Source organism: Macaca nemestrina, chromosome 6, assembly GCF_043159975.1.
Source record: "Macaca nemestrina isolate mMacNem1 chromosome 6, mMacNem.hap1, whole genome shotgun sequence".
Classification (NCBI taxonomy): domain Eukaryota; kingdom Metazoa; phylum Chordata; class Mammalia; order Primates; family Cercopithecidae; genus Macaca; species Macaca nemestrina.
Window position 1 is genome coordinate 50,216,985 of NC_092130.1, and position 11,830 is coordinate 50,228,814.

Genomic DNA, 11,830 nt, shown 5'->3' on the forward strand with positions numbered 1-11,830 from the left:
GGCTTAAAATAACTCTAGTTAGAAAAGTAACATGTTTTAAAGAAGTAGTTTTCATTCATTATGGAGAAGATAAATATTAGATTTTATTAGAACACACCCAAAACACAGTAAAGACATCAGCAATGAAAACTTGTACTTGTAAATAGTATAAGGAAATGTTGGAATGGAGAATCAAAGCATAACAGTGCTTTCTAGAAGGATTATGCAGGCCAGTTCTTCTGATAAATGAAACCTTTCTGCAAACTATACAGAAAAACATAGAATAAGACAGGTACAAGCATCTGAGACAATAACAAGGCTTTGGAAAAATAGAAGTACAGTTATCCGGGCTGGTATCATTTGTCCATCTGACTATATGAGTTCCAGGGTGGTAAGAAAATATAGAAATAGTGCCACAAAGCAGTTAAAATGTGAGCCACAGAGGCAGAGCAACCCATCTCAATCACTTAATAGCTGAATAACTTGGGTCTATTGACGCCCTGGATCTCATACTTTTTAACTATAAAAATGGGAATACTCATGGTATGCACCTTGTAGAGTTGTATCGAAAATTAAATAACTTATTTATAAACATTTAGGAGAGAACATGACACATGAAAGAGTAAATGCCAGCTGTTATGATTTAGATTACAAGAAAAATCTTCTTAGAGCTGGACACAGTGAATTGTGTCTGTAATCCCAGCTACATGGGAAGCTGAGGCAGGAGGATCGCTTGGACTCAGGAGTTTGAGGCTTCAGTGAGCTATGATTGCAACCACTGAACTCCAGCCTGTGTGACAGAGCTAAGAGGGAGACCCTGTCTTGGGAATCTTCTTAGAGATGCCTCAAAGTAAAGAATATAAAATACAGTGTAAGATGGAGACAGTCTAGAGGAAGAAGAAAGATTATGGAGAGATATAATTGTAAGGTTAAACAAAGCATACAATAACTATGTATAAAATATTAAACTGTTAATTTGGAGGATAGAAAAAAAAGATCCTGACGAGAGACAATCTTATTTCAGGACAGCAAAAGAGAAAAAGAAATGTATGAAGAAAGGAATGGCATCCAAAGAGATCAATGGAAGGGAAGCATAAAATTGCAGTAACTTTTTGTATAGATAGAAAAAAAAAAAAACCACTCAAGAAAAGGAGAGAAACCATGAAGAAATGGGAGAATTCAGATGACAACTTAAAGGGTGAGAATGAATAAGTGGGTATTTATATTGAATTGAAAGTTGGGATATTGGGAATGGAAAGATGAATAGTTGTATATAGATATGTTGTTCAGTGGATAAACATAACAAGTTTACAATCCATAAATTATTTATCAGGGATAAAATATACCTATTGAAGACAGTGAAGAATTAATTCATTCTACAAACCTTCACTGAGTCCCTACTATGCACCAGGCCCTTTGCTAAATCCTAAGAGTAAAGAAAGAAATAAAACGCTGTAATAATTTTAATGCATAGGGGTATTTGCTAATAGGCTGAATGTTTATGGACTCCCAAAATCCATATGTTACAGTCTTAACTCCCAAGGCAATGGTATTAGGAGGTGGGGTCCTTGGCAGGCAATTAGGCCATGAGGGCAGGGATTAGTGCCCTTATAAAAGAGACTCCAAAAAGCTGCCCTACGTTTTTCCTACGGAGGTTATAATCACAAGACAGCTGTCTATGAGGAAGTGGGCCCTAACTAGACACAAAGTCTGTCAGCATCTTTATCTTAAACTTCTCGGCCTCTAGAACTGAGAGAAAAAAAAATGTTGTTTATAATTCACCCAGTTTATGGGTTTTATAATAGCAGCCGAAACGGACTGTGATTCTTTAAGAAAACAAATAACGATCAGATAGGAAGAAAGTGGATCAAATTGGAAAGAACAAAAATAGCTTTTAAGAGTTTCCCCCCACCATTTATTTACTAACTCATTCAATATTTAACAATTCCATGTGATAGTTCCTAATAGCATCCCGAAGAATGAATAGTGATTGTTCAGGAGACAATGAAGGAAAGAAGAAATTGAAAAGGTTATGTGGTCACTTGGTAAGTGGCTGTAATAAAGATGGATTGAGTTTACTGACTAACTTACTCCCTCAAAAAAAGGATGAATTGCTTGAGAAAAAATTATAGAAAGGAAAACATCTATATACAGTTGAGACTTGAACAATGTGGGTTTTTAACTACATGGTTCCTCTTGTGTGCAGATTTTCTCCTGCCTCTGCCACCTCTGAGAGAGCAAGACCAACCCTTACTTCTTATCCTCCTCAGCCTACTCAATGTGGAGTTGACGAGGTTGAAGACCTTTAAGATGATCTACTTGGACTTAATGAATAGAAAATTTTTAAATGATTTTCTTAATAACATTTTCTATTCTCTAGCTTACTGTGTTGCAAGAATACAGTCCATAATGCATATAACATATAAAATATGTATTAATTGACTTTTTAATGTTATGAGTAAGGCTTCTGGTCAATAGTAGTCTATTAATTATGTTTTGGGGGAGTCAAAAGTTATTCATCAATTTTTGACTGTGTGGCTGGTTGGTACCCCAGACCCCTGTGTTGTTCAAGAGTCAGCTGTATACACACATACATACACACACACACACACACACACACACAAAATTCAAGTCAATTGTATACACATACAACTGTATACACATACATATGTACTTGTATACATTTGACTCTTGAACTATACACGATTGACTCGACTCTCTCCCCCCATATATATATATACATGAAGATGTGTGTTTGTGTATGTATATATATGTGTGTGTATATATGTATATATATATTTTTATGTATATATATGGGTACATATATGTATGTATGGGTGTGTGTGTGTCTCTATATATAGGTATCATAATAAAGCAAGGATTATGCTGTTTTTAAATTAACATGGATAATAATTGGGAAGGAAGATGGAAAACAATGTGTTGTTATGCTTGCTCTTTATTCTCCTTTTGCTCTTCTAGGATTCTACTCTGCTCTTCCTGGTCTTGCCACCACAAGCTGACATTTAGGTGCTACAACTATATTTCTTTCCTTCTGTCTTTGGCAGGTTTCAACCAATAGCAGGAACTAGCATCAGTCTGGGTAGTGGCAGAAAATAATTAGGGGAATATTTATTCCTCTAGTTTACTCCCTGTGATGCTATGGTTTGACAGTGGCTATGTTTTTCTATCTAAGGCCATAGCCACTTCTTACCAATTCTATCCTTCAGAGTAATAGATTTTTATAAAGACTGATAAAAGAAGAAGTGGCAAGGTCTTTAAATTAAACTTGTCATGACTTTTGCCTCACTACACAATACATTGGAATTTAGAACATCTCAACACAGGCAATAATAGCCTCATTCTTCATCCACCTTGAGGCCTTTAAAGAAGACACCATCTTGGGAGGCCGAGGCGGGCAGATCATGAAATCAAGAGATGGAGACCATCCTGGTCAACCAACATGGTGAAACCCCATCTCTATTAAAAATACAAAAATTAGCTGGGCTTAGTGGTGCATGCCTGTAGTCCCAGCTATTCGGGAGGCTGAGGCAGGAGAATCGCTTGAACTCAGGAGGCCGAGGTTGCAGTGAGCCCAGATCGCCCCACTGCACTCCAGCCCAGAATGAGACTCCGTTTCAAAACAAAACAAAGCAAAACAAAACAAAACAAAAAACAAACAAGAAAACAACAACAACAACAAAGACACTATCTTGGGCACATCAGCTTTATAAAAACAAATTTAGAGAATTTGAGGATCTCAACATGAATCCCTTAATATTTACCCTGTGTTCATACTCTTTCAAAGTCTGAATGTAATGCTAACAGTTCATAAATCACATTTCTAGCTATTATGACCTATGTGTGATTTGTGAACAGTCCTACAATTATTAAAATAGCATAGCTGCTCTCTCTTCTTTAAAAACCAATCACTTCACCCTTTACCTAGAGATAATAATTCCCCCTTGCATCATCACCTATAGTGGGCTTACCTCAACCATATCCATATTTGGTAAACCGTTCCTTCCTTAAACATTTTTCATTCTTGCATTCTGAGTGTGCCATCTCCTTGCTGTCAGAAACCTGATTGTCAGGGCTATGTATTGAGATTTTAATCATGTTCTCATGCTTCTTTGCACTGTTAATCTATCCTACTATTCAGGGAGCAGAGTAGCTTTGTATATGCATTGATTGGAAAGGGAAATATGGCTAGAACAAAGAAGTTAATTAAACCCTTAATAGAAATGGCACTCTTAAAAACCACAGCTCTCAATTTCAAGAGCCAGATAAAAGAGTTTCTTGAATTCCATGTGACTGACTTCTCATATCAAATTTCAAAGCCAGGAGAACTATAAATATGGGGTTAACAACACAAACTATAAAATATAAAAATATTACAAATGAGAATTTCAGAAGTTTTTCTGCCAATGTGGAGTGGGGGAAACTTTTATTGAATTACAGGAGGAGGAGGTGGTATCTTGGAGACAGAAATCTGCTGGAAGTAGAAGAGAAAATTAATACAAATGTGAAATTTCTGGGTTCTGCTCTCCATTGGGCTGAGATCCCAGGGTCAGGCTGAAATATCACATACATTTGGGAGAATCTGAGAAGTGACAGACTTGTTTGTTCTTCACTTTGTGTAGAATTAGGCAGGTTCTTGTGCCTTAGAGGCAAATGCATCTAACCAGTACCCAAGCAATGGCTGAGGGAATGGTTTAGGCAAATGGTTCATAGAGCATATTCCTAGAGTCCTATGTACTTCACAGTAGTGAAGGAGAGCATCAGACTTGTGTCCTAAGAGAGAAACAGATACAGCTAAGAAAGGAGAGCAAAGAGAATACAGGTTACAAGGATCTGATCCCTGTAGATTATTAGCAAAATCTACTGGTTTAGGATGACAGAGACTGGATAAGATGCTGTTCCTCAACAAAAGCCAGAAGCAATGCCAGACTGTGGTATGGTGATGTGATAACCATCTCCTAGCTCCGGTATGGTAATTGGTACATTAGATGCTGGTTATAAAACCAAGGAGAAGGGTGGAAATCTGAGTTAGACTGGATGTTATACAAAATGACTGAATTCTAAACACACATGACTGAATTACTTGAATTGGCATGTTTAACTTTTCTGTCATTCGCAGAAATTGAAGTATATGATCTATATAATTGATTTTATAAAGAAATAAATTTCATCTTTGTATTTCTGAATATTGCAGATGGGAGTGACTGGCAAGGAGGTAGTAAATTCTAGAGTAAATCAAGACCTTTATAAGTAAGCAGAGCCATATCAGCATTCATACTTGGAGAAACATACCCGGTTTGGATATAGGTCAGGATACATGGAGAAAATGTATATGCAAAAGAGGAAATTATCTGGGCTTTTGACAACAGCACGAATTGGGAGGCTGGATTGCATCTGGAAGAAAGTCAAATATATGGACAAACAACTGGGTCCATCCTTTAGTTTTGCTCAGAAAACTTTATAGGAGGGGCTGATAAGCAGAAATAAAGCATATAGTACATTGTCAAGGTGATTGGATTTTGCAGCCCAGCTAGGGTTGAATATAAAGGTGAACGAAAAATATGTAAAAATTCTGCCAATCCTGTTCCTGCACAAATAATTAATGTATCAAAGAGGTGACATCTGGGAGAATTAAAGTTTAAGTTAATTAAAGGTAAAATAAATAATTTGCACTTCAATTGAGTGCCAGCTCAACATACGTTGGAAGGAGTCTGAATGATTAACCCTCACCTCAGCTGCTAGGCACTGGAAAGGGTGCGCACTCTCTGGAAAATAAACAAAACATGTATATTTAGTGTCTAATATTCTGTTATTCACAATGTCAAGAATACAATAAAATCATTACAAAACATACAGAGAACCAGAAAAATATGACTTAGAATCAAGAGGAACAGTCAATAGAAGCAGGCTCACAGATAAAGCAAATTACTAAATTAGTAGGCAAGGACTTTAATACAATAATAAGCATATGTTACACAATTTAAAAGAAAAGATAAGTATAATTTGTGGAAATATGGAACACTTCAGGAGAAAAACAAATAGAACTAAGTAGAAATTTTAGATCTTAGACACTCATTAACAGAACTTAAAATTCCAAGGGCTTTTTCTTTCTGCATTACCCAATCTACTATTATGATCCAATGATAGCTCAGGGAAGTGGAAGTTAAAACCAAAATGAAATATCAGAAAAACTAAAATTAGAAAGATTTGCATGTGACAGGGAGATTGTAAAGAAAAAGTATTCTCGTACATTGCTGGTTACAGTGTAAATAAAATAGTAAACCACTTTAAATAAGACTTTGCACATACTAAATCAAGTTAAAGATAGACATATTTTTTGTTTTAGCAATTCCACTGCTTGGATTATATGACCAAGAAAACAAGAGCATGCATCCACAAAAAGAATGTATAAGATTTATTCATGACAGCACCAAACTGAAACAACTCAAATGTCCACCTATAATACAACGGATGAAAAATTGTGACATATTCATACAATGAGAAACCAGATAGCAATAAAAAATACTACTACATGTAACTACATGAATAATAACAAAAACATGTAGAGTGAAAGGAAAAAGACCTAAAATGTATCTACTGTTTGATTCTGTTTATATGGAATTTAGAAAGAGAAAAATTCTAATTTATGGTGAAGAGTTTAGTATGTTTGTTACCTCTGGGTGTGTGGTCAGTTATTGATATGGCTTGGCTGTGTCCCCACACAAATCTCATCTTGAATTGTAGCTCCTATAATTCCCATGTGTTGTAGGAGGGAACTGGTCGGAGGCAATTGAATCATGGGGGTGGGTCTTTCCATACTTTACTCATGATAGTGAATAATCAATACCACAAGATCTGATGGTTTTAAAAAGAGGAGTTCCCCTACACAAGCTCCCCTGCCTGCTGCTACATAAGATGTGACTTTGCTCCTCTTTCGCCTTCCATCATGATTGTGAGGCCTCCCCAACATGTGGAACTGTGAATCAATTAAACTTCTTTCCTTTATAAATTACCCAGTGTTGGGTATGTCTTTATTAGCAGTGTAAGAACAGATTAAAACAGTAAATTGCTACTGGGAGTACTGGGGAACTGCTCTAAAGATACCTGAAAATGTCAAGTGACTTTGGAACTGGGTAACAGGCAGAGATTGGAACAGTTTGGAGGGCTCAGAAGAAGATAGGTAGATGTGGGAAAGTTTGGAACTTCCCAGAGACTTGTTGAATGACTTTGACTAAAATGCTGATAGTGATAGGGACAATAAAGTCCAGGCTGATGTGGCCTCAGATGGAGATAAAGAACTTGTTGGGAAGTGAAGCAAAGGTAACTCTTGCTATGTTTTAGCAAAGAGACTGGTGGCATTTTACCTCTGCCCTAGAGATTTGTGGAAATTGGAACTTGAGAGAGATGATTTGGGGCATCTGGTGGAAGAAATGTCTAAGCAGCAAAGCATTGAAAAGGTGACTTGGGTACTGTTAAAACCATTCAGGTTTATGTATTCACAAAGATATGGTTTGGAATTGGAACTTATGTTTAAAAGGATGCAGAACATAAAAGATTGGAAAATTTGCAGTCTGACAATGTGATGGAAAAGATAAACCCATTTTCTGAGGAGAAATTCAAGTCTTCTGCAGAAATTTGCATAAGTAATAAGGAGCCAGATGTTATTTGGCAATACAATGGGGAAAATGTCTCCAGGGCATGTCAGAGGTCTTTACAGCAGCCCCTCCCATCACAGGCCTAGAAGCCAAAGAGAAAAAAATGGTTTCATGGGCTGGGCCCAGGGCCCCCTGCTGTGTGTAGCCTAGGTACTTGGTGCCCTGCATCCCAGATGCTCCAGCTGTGTCCCCTTTTAAGGGGCCAATGTACAGCTTGGGACTTAATTTCAGAGGGTACAAGCCTCAAGCCTTGGTGGCTTACACATGGTGTTGGACCTGCAGGTGCACAGAAGTCAATAATTGAGGTCTGGGAATTTCCTTCTAGATTTCAAAGGATGTATGGAAATGCCTGGATATCCAGGCAGAGGTACACTGCAGGGGTGGAGTCCCTGTGGAGAACTTCTGCTAGGGCAATGCAGAAGGGAAATGTGGGGTTGGAGCTCCAACACAGAGTCCCCACTAGGGCAGTGCCTAGTGGAGCTGTGAGAAGAGGGACACCATCCTCCAGATCCCAGAATGGTAGATCCACTGACAGCTTATACCATGTGCCTGGAAAAGACACAGACAATGCCAGGCCATGAAAGCAGCCAGGAGAGGAGCTATACCCTGCAAAGCCACAGGGTCCGAGATACCCAAGACCATGGGAACCCACCTCTTGCATCAGCGTGACCTGGATACAAGACATGGAGTCAAAGATCATTTTGGAGCTCTAAGATTTGACCACCCTGCTGAATTTTGGACTTGCAAGGGGCCTGTACCCTCTTTGTCTTGCCCTATTTATCCCATTTGGAATGGCTGTATTTACCCAATGTGTGTACTTCCATTGTATCTAGGAAGTAATTAACTTGCCTTTGATTTTATAGGCTTATAGGCAGAAGGGACTTGCCTGTCTCAGATGAGACTTTGGACTGTGGACTTTTGAGTTAATGCTGAAATGAGTTAAGACTTTGGGGGGACTGTTGGAAAGGCATGATTTGTTTTGAAATGTGAGGACATAAGATTTGGGAGTTATCAGTGATGGAATGATATGGTTTGGCTGTGTCCCCACCCAAATCTCATCTTGAATTTTAGCTCCCATAATTCCCATATGCTGTGGGAGGAACCTGGTGGGAGGTAATCATGGGGGTGGGTATTTCTCATGCTGTTCTTATGATAGTGAATAAGTTTCATGAGATCTGATTGTTTTATATTGGGGAGTTTCCCTGCACAAGCTTTCTTGCCTGCCACCATGTAAGATGTGACTTTGTTCCTCATTCACTTTCCACCATGATTCTGAGACCTCCCCAGCCACGTGGAACTGTGAGTTTAACAATTAAATCTCTTTCCTTTATAAATTATTCAGTCTCAGGTCTGTCTTTATTAGCTGCCTGAGAACAGACTAATACAGTTATTTACTGGAAAGTGGCATACAGAAACTACTGGAGAGAGGGAACATGTCTTGATCTGTGTGGTGGTAATGTATGTATATGCACACATAAAATTTCATTAAGCTGCACACCAAAATTTGTACATTTTTGTGTATGCAAATTACATCACAATAAATAAAAGGAGGTACATGTTAGCATGGGTTATTAGAGCAAAAAAAGATGTTTGGAGATTTTCAGGATTGTATAGCTAATTCAAAAACAGGTCATAAAATTTAAACTAATAATAAAATAATAAATATTATGTGCTTAGAAATGATCACAATATGGGAAAACACCTGTTAATTGACTTCTGGTACCATATTTGGGGGTCTCTTATTTAAATGTTTTTAACATGCTAGAATCCTTGCACCTTTATTAGAATCCTTGATCCTCCACCTTCTGGCTGTGGGACCTGGATCCAGTAGTTTAATCTTTGTGTTTCTGTGCCAGTATTGTAAAGCAGAGAAAATAATACCTACTTTATAGGATTATTGTAGAACAAAATTAGAAAATATCTGTAAAGTAATTCGTAGAATGCCTGGAAAATGAATGGGCCTCAATAAATGTTTACTATTGTTATTTGTAGTATTATTCCAACCCATATCTATTTTAGCTACCAATATTGGTTAAAAATAGCCCATGTATCTGTTTTAAGAAAGGTCAGAAAAATATTTCTGGGAATTAATTCTTAAGAGAAAAGAATATGTATTTTGGGAGGCAAACTCATTCACATATCCTCTATAGAAAGACTTGAGAAAAGGAGAGTAGTTTTTACAGTTATATGCATTCATAGATAATTTTATAAAAGTATGTGGAAAATTTTTACAAAATTGAAGATAAAGATTGTGGATTTTGATGTTTAATTATAAAAAATTCTAAATGCATACATCCTTATTGCTCTCTATTTAGAACTTTTTAATAGAATAAATTCTAAAGTCCTTACTATGAATAAATAGTTCTTTATTTGGTCTTGTTTGGAGAAGATGTTCCCTGCCTGCTCTTTTTGTCCCCAAGAAGAATCTGATCTGACTCTACTGAACCCATAATACATTTTTCTGTTGTGCTATTTCACATATTTTGTAATAGTTAATTGTTCCTATAAGTTTCTTCAGGATAACCGTCCTATTTTAATCAACTTTGACCAGAAATTAGTGCAATGATAAGAGAAATACAGTAGACACACCAAAATCATTTACAGAATGAATAACATTTTAGAGTCTAGAATTAACATAAGACAGTGGGGAAAATATCAAGCAACACACAGCTGGCTAAAATTATTTAAAACATTCATTCTTCAAATCAATATATATGAAGGGCAGGGTAGTCAGCATGTGCTTAAGGGAAGAATATTGAAAAATAAAGATATAGCAACAGATTTTCATTTATTATCTACAGAGCAAGAAGTGACTATTTAGATCCATTTATCAAAGATTACTTAAGAAAAATATTTTTTGATAAAGTATGATTAGCTTAATGTTTAAAACACGTTATTATCATTAACATTTTTACTAAAGTGGAAAGGAAAAAGAAAACAAATTCTAAAATCCTGTATTGAAAATTAAAATCTTTGGGCATCAAAAAAATTAAAATGCATATAAATCAGAACTATTATGAATTATGAAAAACAAATAAAAAGGATGAAAAACAGGAAAAAGAAGAGGGTGATACGGATAACAAGGAAACAATGATGAGATGAAAATTGCTAGATTTACCAAAACTGTGTGTAAGTTGTCTGTTGGAGGATTCATGATTTTGTTTGGTTATAGGAAAATTTTAAACAAGTAATATAGGAATCATGTATTCTCTTTTAAGAGTGTTTTATTTTAAATTATTAGGTTATTTTATGAACCAGTGATAAACAAAACTGCTGGTTTTACTTGTGTGAAAGTGCTGAGTTCTTCAGAGTTCTTGAAAATTGCTGGAGAGATAAAACAGCCAATTAAACACTTGAGATTTAAGTTCCCTGAAGATTTAACACTTGTATAATCGAAAGTTTTGATCGATAAATAACCATATCATGGCATTTGCAGCATGCCAAGAATTTTTTGTTTCTGTGAGAGATTAACAGGCAATTTTATAAAAAGTGTTTTGTGAAGTGCCTTTTAAATCTTCTTTCCATGAGCTCACCTGCTTTCTTCTTGAGAAAAAAATTAACAATTCTTGGTCTTTTTTCTTTATAGCTAAGTACATCATTTTGTTGTGTCAAGCTGTGATGAGACTCAGCCTTTCTTTCTCTTGATTTACTGCCCAGTTTTCTGGAGAGGCAGAGATGAAACCATTTTCTGGGCATGTTGAACGTATGGACCACACTTTCTTTGCAATAATTCCTATTGAGATGTAGAATGGAACTCCCTCTCCTCCATGACTGACTTCATGAATAGAATGTGTTCAAATTCCAAAGCTGGATTATAAGAAGGCTTCCAGATTATGCCTTGGTCTCTTGGTACACTTGACTTTGGAGACTTAAGCTGCCAAGTGAAGAAACTCAGCTACCCTTGGGCCGCCAAGCTAAGAGAAGCTCCTTACATGAAGAGGCTCTGAAGGATGTGAGAGAGAGGGATGAAGAGCATGAATGCTTTAGACAAGAGAGTGAAGATGCCATCTTGGAGTAGATCATTCAGTCTCAGCTATTCCAGAGGATGCCATGGGCATCAGCTGAGTCCTTCCCATATTACTGACCCAAAAAATCATGAACAATAAAAAATGTTTGTTTTAAGCTGTTAAGTTTTGGGGGTAGTAGATTAGGCAGCAATAACTAATCAGAACAAATGA